This window comes from Rhinoderma darwinii, chromosome 1, assembly GCF_050947455.1.
Source record: "Rhinoderma darwinii isolate aRhiDar2 chromosome 1, aRhiDar2.hap1, whole genome shotgun sequence".
NCBI classification, from domain to species: Eukaryota; Metazoa; Chordata; class Amphibia; order Anura; family Rhinodermatidae; genus Rhinoderma; species Rhinoderma darwinii.
The window spans coordinates 8,792,378-8,798,669 of NC_134687.1; the positions used below are offsets into that span (position 1 = coordinate 8,792,378).

Genomic DNA, 6,292 nt, shown 5'->3' on the forward strand with positions numbered 1-6,292 from the left:
AAAGCCTTTTAAGTCTTGTTGCAAAGAAGTCTATAGAACAATTGTGGCAAGACAATTCTTATGGTGGCGGCAGTATTTTTTGGTCATGTGCCATGTTCTACTGCAGTGAAGGGATTGAGGATTTGCAGTGAGCTCTGCTGACCCTTTTTTCTGCTGATTGGTGTGAGTTTCTGAGGTGGAACTCACATTCAATATTAATGGCGTATTCTAAGGATACGTTATCAATCTAAATTCCAGGAAAACTAAAATAAAGTCCAAGGTAGTGAAAACAGCACTAAAATATCAACCTATATTTCAAAGATTTGCTGACTTTAGAGCCAATATTATTCATCGGAGGAGCTCCATTTTGACATCTTGTATAAATGTAGATATTTTTGCTTTAGTGTATTTATAAGGACCTTGATTAAATATTGTAATAATAATAAAAATAATACCATATAGACGTCTTAAAGGTAAAGCAGTAGAGCAGTTTATTTTGGCTACTTGAGTCTCATCCCATAGGACGTCTTCTCTTTAGCATTAAACTCTTGTGTCTCCATAGGTGGTCCCAAAACAAGTCTCCACTTTGGTGGCACTGGATTATCAGCCACATGTTCATGTCACAAGGCCAAATCTAGAAAACCGCTCATCCTTTAATAAAATCTCTTTGGACATAGCGGGAACATTGATGTGGGGAGAAGGCTGCTGGCGGCTGTTCCGGATCACCTGGACCACATTAAAGGAAGGCAGATGATTGTCTTTATGGAAGGAACATCTTAAACATTTTAAATAGAAGAATGTTATGTGTAAGATTATTACAATAGCACACATTAAGACACAACAAGAACATCTGTTTTTTCCATACCTTCCTTATGTTGCTGCTCCTTCTATTCCCTATAAAGTCCCAGACTGTAGATATATTTAGTATTTCTGCTTAAAGCTCAATCATGGTTCAGTTTGGCTCAATGTTTTTGGCAATGCTACATTCTTAAGATACACTTTATAGCCAAAACTATGTGGACACCTGACCATCACACGTATATATGAGCTTGTTGGACATCCCATTCCAAAACCATGGCCGTTAATATGGAGCTGGGCCCCTTCTTGGGAAGGCTTTCCAAAATATTTTGTTACTTATGCCTATTTATCCAGAAGAGCATTTGGGAGGTCAGACACTGATATTGAGGAGAAGTTCTGCCTCGCAATCATGGCTCCAATTCATCCCAAAGGTTTTGGATGAGGTTGAGGTCAGGGCTCTCAGTTGAGTTCCTCCTCACCAAACTCCTCACCCAATGTCTTTATGGAGCTTGTTGTGTGTACAGGGACAAGGTCATGCTTGGAACAGGAAAGGTCCATTCCCTAGAGCAGTGGTTTCCAACCTGTGGCTCTCCAGCTGTCGCAAAACTACAACTCCCAAGTATTCCCTGATTTCTGGATGCTATAAGGGCATGCTGGAAGTTACATTGACTATAGAGAACTTTATCAAATAACTGTGAAGAATCGTTATCCTCTTCCACTTGTTCCAGAATTACATGATAACGTACAGTCAGCTAAGATCTTTACTAAACTTCATCTGCGAGGGGCCTACAGTCTTGTCCACACACGACCCAGGGATGGGTCATGACACAAATTTTCAATACCCCAACTAGATTTCAGCACTTTATCAATGATGTCTTCAGGGATCATCTCAATAGCGAGCAAGGCTTCTCAGTGTTTTTGAAGAGAGGGAGCTCCCTCTGATCCCACCGGCACCCGGCGATAAGATCGCCGGTGGCTGGTATCTTCTATGGCAGCCGGGGGCCTAATAAAGGCCCTCCAGGTCTACCTCTAGTTATGCCTGCTAGGCTATGCCAGAGGCATCACCTAGTAGATGTCTGTCAGTTTCAAGCGGACAGGCAATAATACACTGCAATACAAAAGTATTGCAGTGTATTATAAAAGCAATTGGAGGATCGCATAGTGAAGTCCCCTAGTGGGACTAGTAAAAAAGTGAAAAAAAAAAGTTTTGTAAAGTAAACAAAAAAGTGGAAAAAAATATGAAAAACCCACTTTTCCCCCTTACAAATTGCTTTATTATTAAAAAACAAAATAAAGTACAAAAGTTACACATATTTGGTATCACCACATTCATAACGACCCCGACTATAAAGCTATTACATTATTTAATCCACACGGTGAACGTCGTAAAACATATTTTAAAAAATAATGCAAAGATTGCTGTTTTCTGTGAATCCTGCCTTACAAAAAATGTGCTAAAAAGTGATCAAAAAGTCGCATCTACTCCAAAATGGTACCAATAAAAACTACAAGTCGTCCCGCAAAGAAAAAGCCCTCATACAACCGCATCAGCGGAAAAAATAAAAAAATTATGGCTCTTCAAATATGGAGACACAAAAACAAATAATTTTGAAAAAAAAGTGTTTTTACTGTGTAAAAGTAGTAAAACATACAAAAACTATACAAATTTGATATCGTTGCAATCGCAACAACCCGCTGAATAAAGTTATTGTGTTATTTATACCACACGGTAAACGGCGTCAATTTAGAATGCAAAAAAGTGTGGCGAAATTGCTATTTTTTTTATATTCCCCCCCAAAAAACAAGTTAATAAAAGGTAATAAATAAATTGTATGTACCCCAAAATGGTGCTATTAAACATTACAACTTGTCCTGCAAAAAATAAGACCTTATACAGCGATGTCGACACAAAAATAAAAAAGTTATAGCTCTTGGAATGAGACAAAAAAAAGTAAATATAGCCTGGTCATTAAGGCCTAAAATAGGATGGTCACTAAGGGGTTAAAGGGGATTTCCCATGAGGAACATTTATGACATATCCACAGAATATGTCATAAATGTCAGATAGATGCGGGGGCCCACCTCAGGGACCCGCACCTATCTCTAGAACGGGGTCCGCTAAACCCCATTTTAGCTTTTTGTGCTCACGCCGCCTCCCGGCCACTTACTGATTACATGGTCGGAAGATGGTCGGGAGTCACGGAAAAAGAGTATCAGAGCGAGTTATGCTGTTTCCTTAACTCCCGACCATGCAATCAGAAGTGACCGGGAGGCAGCGTGAGCACAAAAAGCTAGAATGGGGTTTAGCGGACCCCGTTCTAGAGATAGGTGCGGGTCCCTGAGGTGGGACCTGCATCTATCTGACATTTATGACACATCCTGTGGATTTGTCATAAATGTCTCTGATGGGAAAACCACTTTAAATGGGCTGGCCGGTTTTGAAAACTCATATTTATATACCTTATTAGGGAATTCTGAGTAAATAGAGGGGGGTCCTCTGTTCAGGATCCTCAACTCTTAGCCAAAATGAAGAGCGGTTACAAAGAACGTCTCTCGCTCTGGAGGACCTGTCCTGCATTACAGAGACAACCCATTGAGATGAATGGGCACTGTGTAATAATTAAGTTCCCCTGTGGTGGCGCTGCAGGAAAACTGAACAGTTACTACCAGCTGTCCTCACATATTACAGCTGATCACTGGGGGTCCCAGCAGGAGGACACTATGTGATCAGCTTATTGTTAGGTAACTCTTCTAACAAGTTGGGAATGTCCAAAGCGGACAACCGCAATTACTTAAAAACATTAACTCAAAAACGTTCTTAGCTTTACTTAGAAGGCTTTTGACATCTGGGGCAAATACTTTTTACAACAGTCTTTATCTGGTTGGCAAAAAAAACACATTATTAACTTCTATTCATAAAAAAAGAACATAAGATAATCACAGAAGACATTTTTTGGATGAAGAATTATGACACTAGGTCTCGGCTGCATTGCAATACCGGCTTATCTCAGTGGGTTAATCAAACTTGGCCAAGCTAATTGCCCTTTTAGACTAAACATCAGGAGGTAACTATAGGGGGTGCAGATGCTGAAGCCTGATGGAGGCCTAAAATGTACCTACTCCCCAAAGGAGGTGACCAGTCTTTTAGATTATGCCTAAGAGTTAAGGGTCCATTTCAGATTTTGTATATTTTTGGAGATTTTGGGTTCCAAGAGCAAGAAATGCACCTCTACCGAACACTAAATTCATCTCTAATCCCATCAAACACATTAGATCTCCGGTGGATCCTTCTGAAAACCTAGGGATCTACTGACATCAATAGAATAGTATGGTTCAGATAATAACCCTATATTATCTTGGCTAGACCCAAACCCATGGACCCAGTTCCTGGAAGTCGGAAACCCTACCACTAACTTTTTGAAAAATGGACACAACTACGTACCCACTTGATCGGTCTAATGTATATGAAAGAGAAAAGCAATAAAAACATTTCAACAGATAAAAATAAGATAAAACTAACACAAAGGCAATATGAAAAGTCAGAATCTATCATGCGGCTGCCTGATTTTATACCGTAATCTTATTATATGTATTCCATATGTTTTCATTACATTTTAGTATTCCGCCTTCTACCTTCAATGAGGCAAGAAAATTACGTCTACAAGCAAGAGCAGATGTAAATATTCCTTTATCCATAAATGTATTAATACACTCAATGTTTTACTTGTTATTCCAATAGAAATACATGGTGGGGGCTTATACGGTTGGATAAAGTCAAACAAACCTCATTAACCTTCAATTTTCTTACACCACTTTAAAATGTAATTGCTCCATAGCCTTAAATCCCAATTTCCTTTCTATTTTTTCATAAGTACCTGTTAATTGCTAGACTCCATCTAGGTTTTGGCAACAAATGTAAAATATAATTTTTCCAATTCTCCATTTTTTCTTTTTTTTATAGCGCCTGGGAACAGAGCGCAGTTGGAGAACGGGTGTATTTTTCCAAGCGTGGGATTACAACTTTTACAAACTCCCTATACATAAAGAGCTGAAAAGGACACGATCTGTTCTCGAAATACGCTCTCCAGCCAGAACGTACGCCCTTCTGATTCAAAGGGTGTTATTTCTAATTAAGAATTTTAATAGTAAAGGTGTTTTTGGAACAAATGTAGTCAGTTCTAGGTAATTTTTTATAGCCAGGATACGGCATATTTGAAAATTACATTTTAAGTACAGGTTTGAAATTCCAAAGTTGGGGTAAAACAGAGCAGGAAACGGTCAATAAAGCAGAGAATGAAAAAAAAATTGAATATGGAGATACAGTGGCCAAATATTTTTCTGGCAATTGTTCCCGGCCAAAATTTCTGGAGCCACTTAAAAGTTTGAAATATGATTTTTCCTCCCTTTTTTTTTTTTTGCAAGTGGGCTAATTGAATCATTATATTATTCTCCGGAGGTTAATTCAATATATATTTTACAGCCCGTGGAATTAAGAGGAAAATATATTTTTTTTTTTTCGAGTAATAACTTCCAAAAAGTTTAGTGCCAGTTGATTTGTATGTAGAGAAAAGGTTTCTAAAACACCAATTTTTTTTCCTTGTTGAATAATAAAAATCTTGGCTACTACTGAAACCTCAATACGCATGGATAATTAATCCAAGTAATTCCATTGAGTGATATCCATATAGAGATTGAGGGAACAGATTCGTTTTCTGCCGTGAACTCTTAACCTTCAACTCCCAAAGTAAAAGAAACATTTAGCTGAGTTTTTATCCAGTTCACTTTGGTAAAGTTGATTGTGTCAATCTACTTTATGTCTTTGGTCTAGTTTTAAAATATAAAATGTACATTTTTGTAAATCTGTTAGGCTCGGTTCACACCACGTTTGGGGTCCACGTTCGGCAAACACATCTGAACAGTGCTGCCACATATGGCCCAGACGTATGCAACTGTGTGCCTATAACGTATGCAACTGTGTGCCTATAACGTATGCAACTGTGTGCCTATAACGTATGCAACTGTGTGCCTATAACGTATGCAACTGTGTGCCTATAACGTATGCAACTGTGTGCCTAGAACTTTGCATACATCCATCAGTGACTTCCATTAAAAAAAAACATATACCTGGCAGTATTTTTTGTTGTTGCATGAGGTTGTGTTGAAAAGCGTAGTTGACAAGGGGATACCAACGTAGACCAACCAAATACATGCCAAAAGGGCCCTCGTCTGACTAATGGTAGCCTAAAACATAAGACATAAACCTTAGACATACATGGAGGAAGAATTTCCTAGCCTATATGCTAAATGTGGAATGGTGTGAACCTAGCTTTAGGCTCGCCAAACAATAGGGATTTCAGATGGCCGTTTTCGGTCACAGTTGGTCTGTTTTGGATGACAATGCCATAAATGAAGACGAGAAATCACTAAATTATCTTATCCATCCATAGGATAGGCCATCAATATCAGATCGGTGGGGGTCCAACTCCCGGCACCTCCGCAGATCAGCTGACTGAAG

General features: G+C 38.8%; 1 long non-coding RNA gene across 1 annotated transcript; it reads left to right on the plus strand.

Annotated features, from left to right (window-relative positions):
• Positions 1-543: 543 nt before the first annotated feature.
• Positions 544-5,873, plus strand: LOC142714506 (uncharacterized). Its single transcript, XR_012870720.1, has 3 exons — positions 544-785; positions 4,396-4,453; positions 4,739-5,873. It is a non-coding gene; the product is annotated as an uncharacterized LOC142714506 (long non-coding RNA).
• The last annotated feature ends 419 nt before the right edge of the window (positions 5,874-6,292 follow it).